Below are 21,139 nucleotides of genomic sequence, written 5' to 3'. Positions count from 1 at the left end.
GGACAAGAACATACAAAAACGCTAACTGACAATTTGGTTGATGCTCAAACGTATAATTTAAAGAAGGTTGAAGAGAACAGAGTTTATGTAAAAATAAATGGCAATTTTTGTCGTTACGAAAAAGGGAAAAAGTGTCGTCAACGTAACGTTTGTACAACAGCACTTCCGCAGGCCCAGAAGAGGCGAAAATCTTACACTCATAATAGCATACAAAAATTTTTGCAAGTACTGGTCCAACAGGGAACCCATAGCCAACACATAAATTTTTTTGTACATGATATCATTAAAACTAAACTAAACTCTTCTAGTGGCCGCTAACATTAATTCTCTAAAAGACTCCTCGGATATGTGAGGTACAGCCATGTCCGAGTGAAAAAGATTATCAACACAGATTTCGACGGTTTTTTCTAAAAGCACCTTTGTAAAAAGACTGGTTACATCAAAAGAGCACATTGTCCGATTAGGATAAGCATTGTCAGATTAGGATGAGCATTGTCAGATTAGGATGAGCAGAATAATCTAGTTGTTCGAGTTAATTAGTAAAAGTAAATGAGCTTTTAAAGTGTGCATTGAAAACTTCTCTAAAACAGGTGAAAGTACAACTAACAGTAGTTTAGCTAACTCATGATGAGCTGAGTTAATTATGACAAGAATTAGTCAAAGTGGCGCTCCCTCTTTGTGGATTTTAGGCAATGCATACATACGTGGTCTTTCTGCACCAGTTAGGCGAACTAAATTATAAAAATTCTCACTGATTTGATTTGATTTTCTTAATTCAAAGAGAAGTGTTTGTAATATCCTTTCTATTGAAGAGGTTTTGTCGCAATCTGGCAATTTACCAAGCTTGCAAAATTTGTTCTTGTCGTACAAAATGTTTAGCATTTTGCTATTATAGTCCTCTCTATCTAAAATCCCTACACCAGAGCCTTTGTCTGGTTTGCAAATTACAATATCCTTATTTTTTTTCAAATTAGCTATCACCACATCACCATATTAAAATGATGACTCCTGCACTTGGAACATAGGACGTACGGTTATAAATTGTATGGATTGTATTGTAGAGTTACCTCAGTCACAGAATAGATACATACAGAAGCGCCACTCAGCAAAAAATCTGTCCCCTACTTGTACCCAGTTCTTAAGTGCGCATCTTTTGCGTCCGCCATTACTCCAGCCAGATAAACTGGCCAGAATGTACATAGATTAATATTATGAAGAGTTGTTTTTCGAAAATTTGACGAATTTAAATTCACTTAAGGACAAAATTTTTAATGCCATCGGATAGGATACCAAGCATATGAGGTGAGAAACAGTTTTGTTGTAAAATACGTTCTTCAAATATAATTTTACGGGTTTTATAGTTTCTTGCCTTGAATTGTATGCGAGATCCATGTTTAGAACGTCTCTTATATTGAACGGCAGTTGCCCTAAGAATTTATAATTTAGGACAAAAGTAATAAATATATTTAGTGTGATTCCGTTTCTGTATTTTCTAGTAAAGAGTTTCCTATTAGAATGGTCAACGGATTTGATAGAAGCGATAAAATGACCTACTGTGCGTAAAGAACGTTCTTCAGATGAAGACGTTATTAGTATAAAATTTGGACTAAACTAATTTATATTTGATTCTTGAATCGGGGCTTTTTATTTGCAATGTAGCTTGTCTGCATAATTGTAATTGAAAGTTTTTATTTGTAATTGTATATTGAGTTCCTGTGGCTATCATGTCTGTCAAATTTGTATTAACTTACAAATAAAGATGTTTTTTGTTGTCTTATTTTTAATAAACAATGTATGAAATTACAATTTTTTAAAGAATAAAGTTATTTATAAATTGTTACAATTAAATTAACAACTTTACCATTATGTCAAACATATTGTCAAGCTCCTACAGCTTACCTCATTGGTTAAACTTCACTTGTGAGTTGTGACCAAAAATTGTATGTGGAAAATGAGTAGAATTATATTTGATTCACCGCATTGATCAACCAGCAGAGAGAAATTATTGCAACAAAGGGCTCGAACATTTAATTTTTGCTAAAATCCGTAAACTTCATTCAGTAAATTAAAATTTTTATTGTAAGTAATCAGGTCACAAACAGAACTTATTCTGACAAAAACCAGTTATAGTTACTCTGAATGCCATTATTTAAATCGTAATACTTTACACAGTAAAATGTTTATCAAAAGGTGAAGCACAGATACACCAGAAAACTTTTTTAAAAAATTTGACAGGGGGAAACTGTGCCAAGCCAACACCAATCCAATTCACAAAAGCATTCAGGAAGCTTTTTTATGTTCACTTCTCACATCATCAATAAGCATCCATGTCAAATATATAAATAATCTCCTGATTGAACTTAAAAAGGCTGATCATAGGCTCATTTACTTGTTATGAGTACGAAAGTTTGGGTTTAATAATTGACCAACACTTATCTTGAAAGAGTAACACTGATAAAATTTGCAAAAAAGTAGCATCCGATATCTCCGCCCTTAGAAAATTAAAGCAATACACAGACAAGCAAACACTTATCTCTATTTATAATGCCCTGGTACATCCTTACTTCACATATTGCTGTGAAGTTTGGGGTGTATTGGGAGAAACTCAGTCCAAAAGACTACAAAAACTTCAAAATAGAGCTGCAAAAATTATCATAAGCATGGGCAATGATGTCGATTATTGTAACGTATTACAAGAATTGAAGTGGGAACCTCTTGAAATACTTAGAAAAAAAGCTAAAGCAAAGCTAGTGTTTAAATTATTAAAAAATGCTGGACCAAATTCACTTACTAGATTGTTTACCTATAAAAAATACATCACTGATTACAACCTACGCAATATTACAAGTTGTCTAAATGTTCCTATGCCTAGTAGTAACTCCTTGAAGAAAAGCTTTGCGTATGATGGGGCTTCTGTTTGGAATTCAATTCCAGCAGAAATCAGAAATAGCAAAAGCGTGTCACTTTTTCAAAAGAAAATTGCTGCTTGCATTTTATGATTTAGTTTAACATGTAACTGATGGAATAAACTAAACTCTGTAAATATTTAAACTTCTCTTCTGTAGATAATTTATTTCTTAGTAAATTTTGTAATTGTTATTGAACAAAAGCACGCCCCTTGTGGAAATCAACCCCATTTGACAAGGCCAGCGTGTCAAAATGAAGATTTTCATTCATTCATTCATTTAAAAAGGCAGAAATAACTAAATTAAGTCATGAGGACCATATAACAGTATATGTTTTACAAATTGCTATTTAAGCACTTTATTGGTGGAGGCCAACATGCTGCTGCTTATGTTCCAACTTGCTCAAAAAGTCATTCAAGCTTCACAAGTCACAACTGTGATGAATACAAAATATTTTGGCATCAGAGGACTTTCATAGTGGTCATGCAGCATCGTTTCGGATAGTTTAAAACACCTGGGTAGACAATTTTGGTGATTCGAATGTCCTGCCAAACGTTGTTTGCAATATATAAACTAACAGGAGGATAATTTGATTTGTCACTTGCTTCAGCCACGACCGAGATTTCAAATGTTAGAACAAATGTCTTCAAGATTCTCCGCAGAATTCTTATATGATAAAATTAAAACTGACGACAAACCATATACCAAGTACGCATCTCGTCGGATACATATCTACTTTGTAAATATTCCGAATAAACCCTCATTTATCAAAACGGACGTCGATTTAATGATAAATTGCTGAGAGCTTGATGTGTTAACTGTATCCACACAACAAAATATTAAAAAAATGGTCAATCTATAGAAATATTTGGGTTTATTTGCCAAAACCCATCCGTACAACTATATATTATATTACGATCTGGCTGCACTCATCTGGCTGGAAACTATGCCGCCGTTTAAAATAACCGGATTGTAGAACTCAAAACAGGGGACACGAACATCAAAGCTTCCGACATCGAGTGGCGCTTCTGTATGTATCTATTCTGTGCCTCAGTGCTCAAACCTATAAAGGTGAGCCTTGCATATCGCGAACACGGTGAACGTCTCCATATGAGACTCTCTACACAGCCCGACAGTGCTCAAACTACGCACTCGCAGTGAGCGTAATATACAAAGTGTATATACAATGTGCCTTCCCGGCTATCACCATATTAAAATGGTGACTCCTGCACTTGGGATACAGGACGTGCGGTTACACATTGTATGGATTGTATAGTAGAGTCATCACAGTGCTCAAACCTATAAATATATATATCTGGAAAGATAACGACATTAAATTTTATAGATATAAAATTGAAGCCAAAGTCCTAGTCTCTTGTGCGGTTTGTACGTCAGTTTCATTCCCCTGAGTGCCAAACATACACGGCCAATATAAATTTGAATACAAATTTCAAAAGCATAAACATATAAACTACATCTCGACAAACAACACACGAGGCCAACTCATCGCAAAATGTTATTTTTTACAGCTGAAACTTTACTACAGTGAGTTCGTTGTAACTTACAACTTGTAACGAGGAAAAGTCAACTGATAATTACACTGTATGCTAAAAAGACAATACAATAAGAAAATATGACGAGAAAATATTCAAGCAAAAATTTTCCTTTCATCGGAATGTAAATTTTCTTACGGTATCAGACAGTGTTTGTCTTTTTTGTCATTTCAGTGGATTTAAAGATCTGTTTTTCCGAAGAAAAAAGAAACTTGAATATCCAGTTTTATAAAAAGGATTGAGTATAAACCTCATTTTTACTTTTTACAGAGCGAAAATTTTTTGTCATTTTCATCGAATTTGATAGTGCTTGAAATGCTAAATGGTTGTCGTCTCGATGTCAATAATTGAATATCCTTAAAGACTTTAACATTGTTTGACAGTCATACATCGACTGTGTATGACAAAAATATATAGTAGCTATAATATGTTTTTATTCTATATGTAAATTTTTTCGAATAAAAATTCATACCAAAAAATCCTTTAAATTTATTTGAAAAACGTAATAATACTTTTGCACTGAGGATAACGTATAATTGAAATAAATATAGTTAAAAATGTTCTTCGTGAAGATAAAACTGAAAAAACTAGTAAAATGAAATCAACTGAGGTCAAATTGTATTTTTTCGGTCTAGGATCCGAAAAAATACGAATTGTTTATGAGCACGCGAGAAACACGAGTGATGACGAATGAGAACGACAAATATTTTTTTGGCGTAAGTTATCATTCCAGTTATTTAAAAATTGACTTCACTGGATCAAACAGCACGTACCAACTTCAATCGGAAATGGAATGGTCCCTTCAAGACAACAACCAAAACGTGATTGTAAGAAAAGTAATTTAGTTTCATGTGACTCCGCGATAGGTAAACATCTCTTGAATAACTCCTATTGTGCTGATTCATATTCGCACGACAATTTTAGAATCATTAAGAAATGCCGTTCATTCTTTCAGTTACGCGTCATGGAGGCTGTTTTAATTAAGTTAACCAATCCCATCCTCTGCCGACAAAAGGATTATGTTTATAACTTATCCCTGTTTTGAACGTCATCTCCCCTATTTGCTATCTTTAGAACTATTTTCAGATTTGTCACCACCACAAAGTCTCTACTTTATTATCTCTAATTTGTAAAGGCGATGAATTTCAAATGTTTTACCTGGTGAAGTTGCGCTTTTATCCAAGAGCATATTGTTTCAAAAAATAACAAAAGAAAAGACAAGGTTTTCTAAAATGAAAAACTAGTAGTCTTACAAAAACACTTACAATAGGCTAGAACTTTCAAAAGTATTCAAAAATTGAACCTGTAGAATATTAAATTTCAAAATTTTTCTGTTTTGTAAGTCTACGTGCTTACCTCTTTAAGCTTTATTAATGGATTGAAAAAGCAGCGAAGTATAAAGGCGTAAATGTAGCCCAACGCGTTCTTAAAAGAACCTTTAACATCGCTATCTACATGAATTTTTTCTCCTTCCAACGTATCTACCACTAGTTGACGAGAAATCTCGTAAAAACATATAACAGTAATTTTGAAACAAACGAAAATTTCCATGAAGTTACACGTAATAAAATGACATTGAAATGTTACTACAATACCTCTGATTCCTTCTTTAATTACGATAATCTTTGAAAACTGAAGAAAAAAATTTAAAGTTCCAATTATGGCATTATGTTCATATATGTTCGTGGGGAACACAGAAACAATCTTAAAATGTCAGCCAAAAAATTGACACCTTATGTTTACACGCGGGTCATTGTTCTGTTTGGCCGAACTTTAAGAACATTCCAAGTCATAAAAGTTATTTATCATTCAATGCTAACGAATAAAAATAAATAAACTAATTTTGACAATTGGTTATCATCTATATAAACAATTTATACGTATAGAAAAAGATGTCATCATTATCTAATAGTCTTGTCAATAAATCATGGAGATAAAATTTACACCTTTAAACCCCTCTAAGTATACGTACTACACCACTTCCAATATACTTCTATTTTCCTTTAAACACTGAAGCCCAATTAATATTTAGGGAAAGAACAATCCTTGACCATCTACTTCCTCCATGCTATCGACCTACCTTATCAGAATTTTCTGGCAATGCGACATTTGTCTCATCAAAACTTTTTATGGGCATAGACTGTCGTCCATTTGTGATTTGCTGAGAAGAACTGCATCAAAATCATGCAATTTGAAATCATACAATCAGAACACTGAAATCCAAGCAAGTAAGTAATTTTATGCAATAGTTGAAATTGTTAATCTTCAAATATATCATAGACGCTAACCTCCCCCTCTTAAATTACTAACCATCCCATTAATTTATTAAACTTAACGGTTACAGCGTTTGAATTGGTTGCTTAGCAAGGTATACAACATGAATTTAAAAAAAACTTAGCTGCAATTAATATTTCAGACAAAGGTATTGTGCTAGCAAATAAGGCATAGAACAACATTAAACATTCGTAGATTCTCTCGTTATTTTGTATTTTTCTTTTTCTGATTATGCATTAATGATGATAATATCGCGTATGTTGTCCTATAAAAACGCATGCATGTTTTAATCTTGCTACAGGTTTAAATGTTATCACTCTACCTTAGAATTGTTGTTTAAACAAGACGAGTGTCGTTGCTGTTTGGAGATTGTGAAAAGCTTTTACAAAAATGTTAATTAAATACTTTTTTCTTTAAGATACATATGCATGTTGTTCAACGCCTAATGTTGAAAAGATGCAATTACTGTTGCAATATTCATGGAAAGTTTAAAGAAAACATTTGAAAGTCAAGTTAAAAAGGCACAAAAATATCATTTTTTGATTTTTCAGGAGCTGAGCATGTAGCATCCAAAATATGCTGAATAAATGAAAAAAAATGCAACTTTTGCAACTGTAGCAAACTAATGTGCTTCTTTTTTCTCAATTACGTACAAAAGAAAAATTGCTAATAACCGCAGAATTTTACCAGACGAATTCCGCTACTGTTTATTTGGTCTATCTACGCTTTTATGCAAGTTTCTTGGCGTTCACTGACTGTATAGTAATGCATTTAAAAAGAAATAGATAATAATGTTCACGGCGAAGTTTCATTATTATATAGCAAAAATAACTTGCAAACTTGCGCATGCAGCTATGATCTGTTTGCATCCAAACTCCTTTGCATCGTTGCTAACAGCTCGCTCAAAATATTACTTGGTGTTTAAGTTAATGGGTGAACTTACAATCATATTCGCTTTTGTCATTGATTTTCGTGTTTGAATTGAAAAGAAGTACAGAAATATTAATTTCTGTTCTAAAATTTGGCAAATGTACTTAATCAACTACCGTCTACAAGATTTTGCATAGAGAATAACAAAGATTATAACTGTTGGAATAACTACTCATATTCAGCGTATTGGTATTAAAAATAGGTAAGCAGTTTATGTTATAGTTGCTTTTATATATTTGTAGATGTTGATTGCCCAGGTTTGTAGAGCTCTGAAAAAACTGTTAATGTTCGTGTTGACTGACGTTTTGACAATCTTAGCGGTAGTCATCTCTACAAACATATAACGATACTCCGGGGTTCAAGCCATTCATCTTAATGCGGATTTTGCCGTCAGTCCCCTTTCACCTTTTCTCTCGATCCCAGCGTTGCCGTATGGCAACATGAAGAAAATCATCAAAAACTCAAAGGAACAGAAACTTAGAAAATGAAGGGTTAAGAAAGACAGTCTTATCTTAATATCGTTACCTTGTTAATTTGGTTATTCCCTTCTGTTGATGATAACATCATATTTTACCTTTAATGACATCATGAAAAATGAACACCTATCAATAAACTGAAGAGCAAAAATCTCTACAAATTTATCTTACATTTACAATGAAGATTGCTTTGTCAAACGTTACTAAAACGATCTGTTTAAAGCTGAAATGTTTGCTTTCTCTTCTTTTTCTTAGCAAATTATAGGACAATGCTTCGAGCTCTTGGTCGTAAATTTTGCAAATGAAAACGGCTATGAAATTAAGTTGTAATTATGACTTAACAAAATATATTTGTGTCGTGATGCTTACGTGATGAAGAATCTGAACATATAGAAGTATATGCCTGGCTTCGTGTTGTAAAATACCAAGGTACGCCACTTTTTGTAATACCTAAAAACTAAGTACAACTGAGTTCAAGTTTTGATGATTATTGTTATACATTAGCTGTTTTACACAAAGCGATATTTTTACTTGACAATCTGAGTTTTACAGTAGAATTTTAAAAACTACACAAAATGATATCTTTATAAATATGTTTCTCAAATTCTCTTCCACCGTTTCAGACTATCTGTGATTCAGTTTTATCATATCATTTCAATTCGCCCTTTAGTTCTTCTTCGCCTAGGCCTCCTTATACCGACTTGCTACGTCGACGACCGTTAATGCGTATTTGAATGTGCGTCTTCGGACTCGATCGTGAGGCAGATACAAGAGATCGGCCTGGTGGACCTCATTCGGGGTGCTGATGTCAAACTTAGGTCGGGGGATAGCACTTGGTGCGGGCAAGTAGATCTGCCAGATGGCCTGTTTTGTTAGCCATTCATGAGCCTCATCCTCGCTGACGCCAGCGTCTTTAGCCAGCTTTGGGATAGCAGCACGGCCGCCCCAGTACCCTGCAGGACTGTAGTACGCCTCTGCGAGGCGTACTACAACGCTTCCCTCCGTAGAAACGATTATTTTTCCTCCATTATGACGAGATTCGCTTTGGGAAAGAAACCTAGAAACAGCACTAACACATACACCACAGCGCCCTCCAAGTCTGGGGCTGCCGTTATAAGTTACAACTATACCACTTATAACTGGTTGCAGTCTTTTGCAACGCATACAAAACGCGACCGTCATTTTCACATGACTATGTGTTGTGTTCACCAAGCTTTTCTGATTTTATTCGCGGCTTTGATTGCCAAATCAATTGGATTAATACTGAATGGAAGCGCACTATTCAAACCTCTTATTCTCTCTCCTTTTTTATCCAGAAGTTCACTTTTAGAAAGAAACTTGGAGACGCCTCTGTCACAGATTCGGCAGCGCCCCGTGACCCTAGGTTGGCTTTTTGTATAGGCAGGTTGTCGTTTCTTACAGCACAAACAATAAGCGATGGCCAACTCTATATAATGCACAAATAATTAGTCTGTTAGTCTGATATTGTAAAAATGCATCGCGATGTTAGTTATTAGCGCGCTCTTAGAGTTTCTCTAGCAAACCGTTTTACAATACGCTCATTACGCGCAGAAGGGCGCGAATCGAAATCTAACAGAATATCTGTCGCAGACCGATTGTGAACCCGATCGTGTAAGAAGAGAAGGCAGTACCACCAACACGTAATGGAGCGACTACAGGCAGTAGAAGCTTTCAGGAAAGTTGGTACTCTAAGAAAGATTGGCTTTGTGGTAGCTCAGAAAAGAATGAATTGTTCTGTTGGCCTTGTCTTATGTTTTGCCCTGTATCGTCATCTTCATGGACGCAGACGGGATTCAAAAACATGAAGAATTTCCTATCCGATTGTAAGAAGCATGAGAAGGAAAAATCGCACATGGGTGCTTACAAGACCTGGAAGACCTACGGTTTTCAGCCTCGTGTCGACTGTCTCATGTCACAAGCTAGACATGATGAGATTCAGCGTCATAACGAGGAGGTAAGGCAATACAGGGAAATGTTGAAAACCATAACAGAAGCTGTTTTATACTTGTCTAGGCAAGATCTTGCATTTAGGGGGCATGATGAATCTAGTAGCAGCATGAGTAGAGGAAATTATAGAGAGCTACTTGAAAATTTTGCCAAGATGGATTCTGTTTTTGAAAGGCGATTACATGGCAGGCTTCCTGAAACCCACCTTGCTGGGGGAGGGCGGTTTACTGGAGTTTCTCCTGATATTCAGAATGATTTGATTGATTGTCTTGATAAGATAATAGAGGATGAGATTTTAAAGGAAATAGATTGCTGCACTTTCATAAGTTTACAGGTTTATGAGGCAACTCATGTTTCTACCAAAGAACAATTGAGTGTAATTGTTCGAATGGACAAAGGGGAAAGTGTCATTGAAAGACAGCTTGGGTTTGTTGATGTTAGTTGTGATAGGACTGCAACTGCTATATCATCAGTGGTTAAGGGTAAGTTAAGTCAATATAATAATGTGAAAGAGAAATTTATTGGACAGACTTATGATGGTGCATCTGTTATGTCTGGTCATCTCAATGGTGTTCAAGCTCAAGTTCAGCAGGATTATCCTTATGCTCAATTTGTTCACTGTGCTGCCAATAGACTAAATCTAGTATTATGTCAAGCTGCATCCTCCATTTCACCTGTTAAGATTTTCTTTGTTAGTATTAGTGCTTTCTGCACCTTTACAAGCAATTCCCCCAAAAAGAAAAGCTTCACTATCATCCCATAGGCTTGAGTTTCCTAGTCCTGGTGACACAAGAGGGTATTATAGGGCTCATGTCATCAATGTCTTGCATTCTAACTATGAGAAACTGATAGACATATTTGAAAATCTTATTGATAATCCAATAGGTTGGGATGATGAAACGTTAAGTAAGACTACTGGTTTACTTGGCTACCTTAATGGCTTCTTGTTTTGTTTCTTGGTACATGTTTTCAGAGAATTTTTGAGCAGTCATCTATACTTTATTCTATCTTGCAAGACAAGGACACTGACTCTCATTATGGAGTGAGTAGGGTTGAGAGATTCAAGGCCTTTGTTGCTTCTCTGAGAAATGATACAGAATATTGTCAGGTGTACGACCTGGCTGATGAGAAAGTGTGACCACCAGTAACCAGGTATGACCAACGGCATAATTACAAATTGTGACTATGCTGACTGAGCGATTTCAGGATATAGAGCGTTTTAGATTTTTAGCCCTTGTTAACCCTAAGGTGTTTAAGATGTGGAAAGGTGAAGTGCCCTGAGAAAATATAAATCTTCTAAAGGAGGTTTATGGTGATATGTTTGACATACCAATGCTAGTTAGCAAACTTTGTTTTATTTACAGAGATAAAGACTTTCACCGTGATTCATGCGATGAACTATTGAAATATATTTTTCAGCTCCATCTACAATCTAGTATTGCAGAAGTTGTAAATCTGTTAAAGATAAATGGGGTTTTGTCAATTACAAGTGCTTCAGTTGAGAGGTCATTTTCTTGTTTGAAGAGGGAAAAAAATTATCTTACAAATACTATGAGCCAAGGACGTTTTTGTTCTCTTTGCAGGATTTCCATTCACAAAGACATATTGTCAGGAAAGAAGACGCCAATTTGCATGATGTGGTAGTAAAGAAGTTCATTGAAAAACCACGAAAACTTGCTTTCTTATACAAATAGGTATTCATATATAGCTGATAGCAAGCTGATGATGTCTTACGTCCATGCCATGTGAGATTTTTTCCGGGAACTTTTTAATGCAGGCAATGATGACTGTCATTTCAGCACGACAATGAACGGCATCACAACTTTTGATAGTTGTTGATGACAAATCTGATCCTTTTCGGTTCTTTTGTCAAAGTTTCTTTACAAGATGTACATAGGTATCTATTTATGTATGTGGTGTTGAGAAAATAAATGACATATCTGCAACTATTTTTGAACTGTTTCTCTGCTTTACTATAAGATCCTTCGGCAATTTAAATTAAGCAAAATGGTTCTATTTCCTGCATAAATATCACGCATTTGCTTTCTAAGATAGTCGTTTTCGACGTTCTAGGGAGTCTAAATTAGGAAAATTTTATCGCTCGGCGCCAACCATGGTGGCGCCTCGTGAGCCCGACCAAATGTTTTTCGCTAGCTACGCCACTGTCTAGAACGACCTTTCTTACCAGAGCTACTACCGAAACCAAGACGACTGTGATTATACTCAGGTGTATTAAATGGTGTGATACCTCTTCTCCTAACTATACCACTACCAACTACTGCTTTTTGTGTGATGCCGGTGATAGCACCTGATATAGCTGCTAGGCCTAGAGACGGTAACACTTTTGGTATGAGTTTAGTGACCGTAGGTATGGGTTTTCCAACAAGATTTCCAATAAAGCTACCACTTTCTATAATTCTTGACCCAGGAAGATAAATACCAGCGCCTTTAAATTCCTGAGTCATTACTCGCTCCATGGCGGGTCTGAGAGCTTCAACAAATATTGGGTTATCAATGTCCGACATTTTGTGCACTTGTAAAACAATTTGCCTATAAATATCAACATATCACATCTGACCAAACTATTATATTATGTCCATTTTACCGTCAATAGCATTGAGCCGAAGGAAACGCTCGCTAAGTACGAAGCAGTACACGTGGTACGCCTGTTCACCACCGGCATTAATAGCACTATTAAAAGGGCCACCTAAGGTCCAACGAACATCAATGTTTTCCGGAGCTTTATTCAAAGCTTCAGGATGATGACTAACGTCAAAGTGGTAAATAGGAAAGAGGTTTGCGAAGTCTCCTAAGCTTACTTGAGAGCCTGTATCCGGGTCGCTGTATTTCATCGCAGCGTCTTGGAACATCATGTAAGCCCTGCTGTAATTTCTTTAGCATCTGCGTAATTGACTTCAAGCTCTTCTTCAGGATACTTGTGATTGTTATTAACCGCACATGAATCTGACACAAATTAGCATTATCAAACACATGTATAGTTTGTTCTTGATTGTCTATGCGCTCTGCATCTTGGAACGCTACGAAGATGTGTGTTGGTAGCTCTTCACTTCCGTTTGTCGTCACACGCCACGAGATTTTGGTTTGACCTCTGGTGAATCTCTCTCAGTAAATACGACCTTTCTCAAAGTATAGCATGCGTGTGCATACCAGCAACCAACTTGCTTTATATCTGGTTTGAACTTCGATCGAAGGTCTGATGAAAGGAACCCAGAGCGAAAGATGTTTTATCTTAAATTTTCCAGCATCTACCCCATTTACTCTATGAAGCGAGTTTTCAGCAGAGCGCGAGTGAGATTCAGATTGAACTTTATACCTATGAAAGCTGAATCAATGTCTTTGACGAAGCCTAGGATGTCAGCGAGGGGAAGCATCATGGTAACGTCTTTGGCGCCCGCGCAGAGCTGGCGGCGACTGGCGAAACTAATGTTGAAGTTAGGGTTCTCTGTTGCGTTGAGGTTTAAGTTAAAGTTAGCCCGGAAATTGCCGCCATTCAGAGCGACACCGTTACCTACGCTAGCAGTAGGAAGCAACTGAGCGGTAGTTCTGTTCACAAACTGATTAGGATTAGGTGCACCAGTTCCAGTGTCGCGGTACCAGAAAGCACTCGTGGCAGTGCTCCAGGACGAATCATCCGAATCAGTTACAAGCCGCATGATCGTGTTGACAGTTGAAGCTTACTGACTTATTTCTTTAACGGTCTTTTTGTTAACCTGGATCCGGACCGTCTCAAACAGGCTCCAGCCACCATTTTCCAGAGCGAAATTGTCGGTGGCATCATAATTGGTGCCATCGTTCTTTACCACGCGACCTCGGACTTCAAGAAGGGCTCTGTGATGCTATATAAGCTGGTCAGCGTTCTCAGTGTCGATATTGATATTCTTATTATCGACATTTGGATCGCGGGGAAGAACTCTTTCGTACTGCAGACGCTAAACAGAGCGGTCAACGATGGGCTCGTCAAAGAGTCGAAGTGCTGGGAATATCATGTCCGTACCCATTGTTATGATAGTTTGTACTTCGTACAGTATATATATACTATAAAAAATTTGCGTCTGCCGATCATCAGACTGATGTAGTTTAATTTTTATTTCTGATGTTTAGTCCGATGTGATATTTAGTCTGATGTGATGATTACTCCGATGTGATATTTAGGCATACATCATGCCGTTACCTGACACGAGGTTGCTTAGAATACCTAAGTCTCGAGAAGTCAGCTGTTGCTTAGCAAGGCTTTCAGCGCGCGATACTAGAGCTTTTCTAGCTTCAGAAGTCTCAACCTGCTCATTAAGTTTAGCTCTAGCTTCTTTCGTTAAAGCAAGGCGAGTACTTTTTGCGCACGTTTTTACAGTTCTAATACCTGCTTCAGCCCCAGCACGAGCCACTGCAGATGCACGTGATTTAGCTTTTCTTGCCACTCCTTTAACATTTCCGCGGGCGAGATCGGCAAGAAGACTGCTTATGTTTTCAGGCGAGGACTGCTCTTTTGCAGTCGATATAGCAGCTTCTTTGGCTGCTGTAGCCGTGTCACGAATTGCTTTTTTACCAGCCGCCACGGCCACATTCTTGATTTTTGGAGCAAACTTGCCTACGCGAGATCCTAAGGCTGCAGCTGCGGACTTACCCGCACTGAATAGCGCACCCTTTGCCTTACCAGCAAGGCTCACGAGGTTTCCAATCAATGACCCCCCGACAATTTTTCGACGAACTATACCACGTATAATCATAGGAATTAACATTTTTCCTAGTATATTATATATATGGAAAAATAAGCCATTATAACAACAGCTTCAGAATCGGAGTCCGCTTATGAGCGTGTATAATCACATTTTTGGACGGATGTTTAAAGTGTAAGTTAATTGCTCACCATTTAAATCAATTTTATTTCCTGACTGATCAGTGATTTCCATTCTCACTTTAGTAATAAGGCTAGTTTTTATGAGGGGTAAGTACGTCGGTGGACTAGGACTTATTTTCAACAAACGTCCTGGTCCTCCGTTTGGAGTAAACGATTTAATAACATCACTAGGATTCCCGTTTACTATACTTGAATTAACAAGCGAGCAGTGAATATGGATCTTCTGTATATCTGTAATGTTAATTACAGATTCTGACTTAAAGTCTTTCCTCTAGTAATATCACCTCCACCCACAGCAAACCCAAGAATAGGGCCTATGCTGTTATCTGTGTTAAAGGAAACTACAAGGTCACCTTTAACAGTAATCGCAGATTTTGATGTAGGAATATTTACTGAAAGCACAAAGGGTGGATCAGGTCTCGTGATCTCATCTTCATGTGCGAACTTTACCCCCAATGATTCCATAGCATCTTCAATAGCTTGATTGATGTCGCGAATTTTGTAAGCGCCTGGGGGTATTGTGATTTTTTGCCTCTTAATTGGAGTCTGTTTAAGCTCTCCTCTCTGTGCACCATCAGTATCGCCATAGTTTCCTCTTCTAATCTCAAACAATAGTTGATTGCTTTTCGTAGTGACATTTTCCCACGAATTCCACAAACTAGCTTCAGTATGAGCCACTTGATATTTTTTGTTAGCCTCTAAAGGTATAGGTGGCCTAAAGCCAATTTGAAAGTCATTCGCTTCTCCACCGTGCGCCGCAATGGCTCTTGTTGAGTCTATCTCGATGCTGATTTCGTCTTCTAATACTCCAGCCATTATGGTTATATTGATAACACTAAACGTAACATATCACATCAGACTAAGCAATAGCTATGTATAATATAAGGAGAAATTTTAATTTTTTTCTAATTTATTACGTATTTATTTCTAATTTTTCGTTAATAACTTTTCGATATCGCACTTTCGTCTGTCAGTTTTTTTAGAATCGCTTCAATATCGTTTTTCAACTCACCAGAGTCATTACCAGCCTCTACAGACTTGCAGGAAAGATGAAGGCGGTCGATAAGTTCTGATGGGCTATTATAATAGTGCACTCCAGTTCCTGTTCGTGTTTTTTTAAAGAGTTGTTTGGGGCGACTTCTTTTTTCTTTTAGAGCATTATAACGTTCGAGGTTTTTTTTAACTAGCTCACGGTTAGCTGGAGAAGCGGTTTTTCTTGTAGACGGGTCGATAGATTTTCCAAGATTTTCAAAATCTACGTCGTTTATATACTCACCAGCCTCCAACCGATCAAGCAAATTTGAATTCTCTATAACCTTCCAAGATGCTTTGTCTTTTGTTAACAGGACTAGATCATCTAGCCGTTGGACAAACTGCTTTTGAGTGTTCTCAACCGCTTGAGTGACCTCTTGCAACCCTTCAATTTCTTCGTCTTGTTTTTTGTTAATAGCTTCTGCTACAGATTTTTCAGCATTAACAATTGGCTCATACGCCCTTTCAAACAATTCTCCTTCGTGCTGTCGAGACACTTTGAAATCGACTTGGCGCCGCTTGAGTTCCGCGTGGTTTTTTACAAACTCTTGGACTAATTTTTCGCGCTCTTCCATAGATGCAACTGACCTGAACATACTTGAACTTCAATCTCAAGATAGATGAAGATAGATAAAATATTTTTATCTTACTATATAATAGGACAAAAAAATGGACGACCCGTATGGTGTAATGAAAAATTATAATCTACCTGAAATACAGTCCGTGCTAGCATCTATTGATTCACAATCTGAAGATAATAAACCACGTTTTACCCTGCGAGCGCCTGTTATTAATAGAGAGGAATCGGATGAAGAGTCACGTGATACAGAAAAATCGTCTATAGAACCTCGCGAGAAGTCACGTGACTCTCATTTTTATAAGGTAAAAACGTATATGTATAAAATCTGCTCTAAGCACAAAATTCCATTCAACGTAATTCAATTGAACCATGTAATCTGTATGGCGGCTGATGTGTCTTGGTCTACTGGAGTGCCTTTAAATTACCCCTCTTTCATAGCAAAGTTTGTTCCGATTTGTCAAAAATACGACGCCTCGGGTTGGCCTGCTGAAACCGTCAAAGCTATAATGCAGGCGGTTACTCCTCATCTTCCAAAATATAAAAGAGCCAACAAGAATAAGTTTAATGATGCCTTCAGAGAATGGATTACCGCTTCGGGACTACCATAATTCCGTCAAAACGCTTCCGATAGAGAATAGGAACCTCCTCTGCAGTACGATCGATTATAAAGTAGTCGTACTTCTTTTCAGTGGCTTCATGGTAAGCCGCCGCTAGCTGCTCTTTTGTAATACCATCAGCGTGGTCAGCTGCGATTTCTCTCACGTCGCGCTGGTCAAGACCTCTCATAAGCACAATACAGCCGGTATTTCGTCGAATATACTTGGGGACGTCATAGTAGCTTTGCGTAAGTATATGGCTGTGACATTCTTATGTCGACTTGCTGAGAAATACTCTTTGATTGGGTTTAAGCTTTTTGAATCCAGCCGAATCTCGTCAAAGACTACTGTCTCGGGATTAGTGTCCAACTCCTCTACTGTAATTACATCATCAGGCTCTCTTAATTCAACACATTCTTCCAGGCAGATGCTTTCGTAGAACTCTGATAGAATCTGATATTTTTCCTGGTCGCGACTTGTTGTGTAAATAGTTAATTTAGGGAAATCAAGCCAACTCATAATCATGTTAATTAAAAGGTTTGTTTTATCGGAATTAGTAGGGCCTACGATCAGATAATGGCTTTCGGGCATCATCCAATGGTGGCGCTTTGATTTTTTAGCTGTCGGTGGGTCGAAATTTATGAGAGCCATATCACATCACATCAGACAAACAGACCAATTTTTCTGCATTTATATATATAGTACTGCTATAAAATGGCAACTGCAAGCGTACCTCCAGTCGAGCCAGTAGACGTTCCTAGGCCAGTTCCACGTATATATCCGGATTTAAAAGGTAAATATGAATACCAATGGGTAGAAGACGTTCTTTCACCCCGTCCATCAGTCGAAACGAGCAACTTTCGCCTTGTTCGCATTTCAAACATTGAGGCAGAGCTCCGCCAAGAGCGTGAGGTGTGAGGTTCTAACTGGTGTGGGCCGCACTTGAAGCTCTTGCTGTCGCTGGCGTGGTAATCTCAGGTGTTGGGCATGTTGTTCGTAAAAAGCTCGAGAAAAAGGCTAGAAATCACGACCGCAAAGCCCATTCTGCTGCGACGATTCTGATGACTGTTGGTGATATTACGTCACGTGCTCTCAGTGACAGCCGAGTCTCACATGAAGATGTTTGAACAGGTTCTAGATCGAATGCGGCGTTTTAACGATTGTAAAAGCGTTATCCAAGATGAATTCGACGCTCCGATGCATAAGAAACAGGCTGCCCGACTCAAAGAGAACTTGGAGCGTGAAAAAGAAGAAGCTGTTGCCGCCGCTGCTGAAAGCGCACGCCGTGAAGGTAAAGCTCAAGCTTTCAAAAAAATCGCGGGTCTGGCTGGAGGCTCGTCATAGATTTCTCTCGCGGTCAAATATAAATCCAGTAATTAATAAAAATTTTTTCTATTATATATAGTATGTATATAAACATCGCATCAAACTAATGGCAACTTTAGTAATCGGTGGAACTGATGATGATTATGGATCTGGAAAACCAGCACCACCAGGGCCTAGAGGCCTAAGAGGAGCTAAGGGAGATAAAGGTGACCCTGGGGACAGAGGGCCCAAAGGAGATACTGGAGCCACAGGGCCTCAGGGGCCTCAAGGGCAACAAGGCGGTAGAGGTCTAACAGATCCTAGAGGTCCTCAAGGGCCTAAAGGAGATACTGGAGCCACAGAGCTTCAGGGGTCTAAAGGAGATACTGGAGCCACAAGGCCTCAGGGGCCTAAAGGAGATACTGGAGCCACAGGGCCTCAGGGGCCTCAAGGGCAACAAGGCATTAGAGGTCTAACAGGTCCTAGAGGTCCTCAAGGGCCTAAAGGAGATACTGGAGCCGTGGGGCCTTCAGGACGTCAAGGACCTCAAGGACAACCAGGAGCTGATGGGCTTAAATGAGACCAAGGAGATCAACCTGTTTTGAACTCTCCTTATGGATTTTACCCACCAAATATGAGCGGAGTAAATGTAACTTTAGTAACGTTTCCTACTGGAAAAACACTCGAAAATAATAAAATAGCATTATTAAACACTTGGTTTGAACGGTCTCAAAACGAGTGGTTTAATATTAGATCCACCGTATTTCAACAAAATTGGGGACCCTATGTTAGTTTCGTACATGATACCACTAACAAATTGATGTCATATGTTAGTACAATTCCCATTAACTGGACGCGAAGATATGAGGTACACTATTTAGAGTATTCTTAATTGTAAATCAATAAATTTTTATAATATATATAGAATTACAATGTCTAACGCAGCTGAAACTCCAGTTCATGAATTTGAATCAACAAATGATCTCTTTCGCCGAGCAGTAGAAGTATACTTACGACAAAATAGAGAGAAAAATTTTGAAAAATTCCAACTAGAATATAACTCTAGTGTTGAAAAAATAGTCATATCTTCTTGGAACTATTCAGACGTAGATAAACCTACGCGTGAGGCTCTCGAAGCTTTGCTACATCCGGCAAAAAACAAACAAGCCCGTCGTGTAAAACATCATAGAAGACGTGAAAAACATAAAAAACGACTAGAAATTCCAGTAGACATGTACACTCAAGCTGGTACTTCAGTCACTGGAAAGAGGTTCAGATTGGACCAATGTCGCGATGTGTGAAAAAAGTGAAGAAGATTCTTCTACAATCACCATCGAAACCGCTGGATTCTACCGAATATCACTAAGTGGAAAATGTTTTACAAGTGCAGGGGCGCTACGAGTACTTCAATCTCCTAGCAAATTACTTGTCTTAAGTAAAACAAAAACACATCGTATTGGTGATATCAACTCTGAATGTAGCTATAGCGATTTTATAGATGTAGACTTACCTGCTGATGCAACATTAGTTGTTCAACAGATGGGAACTGCTAGAGTAATTATCACACTCACTATAGAAAGCATAATACCCGAATCTTCAACGATTCCTTGATGAAAATTTGCTACACGAAGCGCTAGACGATTCCAAAGGCTTTCCTTCATTATCTAGAAATGAATAAGAACACTTCACCAAACGGTGAACCGGCCGCCGGAGGCGTCGGAGTTTTAGTTTTTGGAGGAATTGCACTTAGAAACTGAAGTGCGTTATAGTGTATTAACGCTGGGTCACTCATATTTCAATACGCAGCTTCCCAACCTACAGAATTTGTTATAACGGGTGGTCTACTTTCTATTACGTCATTAGGCTTAATAGGTCTGCAATTACGGGGTGCCGAAGGAGGTTCAGGTGGAGCTGTATTAGTACGCTTTCTTGATGTAGATGCTAGTGGTTGAAAAGCTTCAAGGAATGAGTTTAGAGCTCTTCCACTTATAACACCCTGTTTATATAGTAGCAGAATCTCTCTAACAGTGTCCATCTCGATTCTATATACTATATAAATATTATTCATCTAATTGTATCGTACCTGTCTGTATTAGCAGCCTGGTTTGTAATTTAAGATGTTCTTCTCTTTGTCTTATTATTTTATTATTCAATTTTTTCTCTCTTTCTCTTCTCTCTTTTTGCTCGTCTTTTGGATTCACTATTCATCTTAACACGTACCCTACTATACGCTACTTCTAAATAATAATAACATCAGAACTAATAGACCCTGATGGCCGGCCACGCGGGTGCGGGGGGTGGGCCGGCCGTCTTTGGTTCCTGCCTTTGTCCTGGGTTTGACATTCGCTGTAATTATGCTAGCATACGTACGCGAGCTAGGGCTGAGGCGCTTAGATTTGTGTATTATAGGTCTCAAGGTGTGAGGTGGGCCAGAAACGACGCTCTGTATACTACTAAAGTCAACTGAAAATTGACTTTAAATTTCACAAAAGCGAGTCTACTGTGGTTGCTAGTTGTCAGCTTCTACGACGGATGCCTTTTTTAATTATTGACGAACGAAATATTTGTTGGGCACATATGAATGCAGATGTGCCGTAACTGTCGTTCAATGATTTGCTCGATATCAAAGTTTGTAGTCTGCAC

General features: G+C 37.8%; 2 long non-coding RNA genes across 3 annotated transcripts; one reads left to right on the top strand and one right to left on the bottom strand.

The window, feature by feature from the left end:
• The first annotated feature begins 1,255 nt into the window (after positions 1-1,255).
• On the top strand, positions 1,256-1,791 carry LOC124456879. Its single transcript, XR_006952527.1, has 2 exons — positions 1,256-1,302; positions 1,497-1,791. It is a non-coding gene; the product is annotated as an uncharacterized LOC124456879 (long non-coding RNA).
• Positions 1,792-1,950: 159 nt separating this feature from the next.
• LOC124459522 lies at positions 1,951-19,307 on the bottom strand. Of its 2 annotated transcripts, XR_006953690.1 has the most exons (5): positions 19,297-19,307; positions 13,637-13,641; positions 13,378-13,387; positions 7,609-7,610; positions 1,951-2,018 (listed from the first exon to the last, which is right to left on the bottom strand). It is a non-coding gene; the product is annotated as an uncharacterized LOC124459522 (long non-coding RNA). The 2 variants fall into 2 exon arrangements; XR_006953691.1 differs by lacking the exons at positions 1,951-2,018; positions 7,609-7,610 and adding an exon at positions 5,270-5,335.
• Between the last annotated feature and the right edge of the window lie 1,832 nt (positions 19,308-21,139).

The sequence above is a fragment of the Xenia sp. Carnegie-2017 genome, unplaced genomic scaffold (assembly GCF_021976095.1).
Source record: "Xenia sp. Carnegie-2017 unplaced genomic scaffold, XeniaSp_v1 HiC_scaffold_13, whole genome shotgun sequence".
In the NCBI taxonomy this organism is placed as follows: domain Eukaryota; kingdom Metazoa; phylum Cnidaria; class Anthozoa; order Malacalcyonacea; family Xeniidae; genus Xenia; species Xenia sp. Carnegie-2017.
This window is presented reverse-complemented; position numbering and strand designations above follow the sequence as displayed.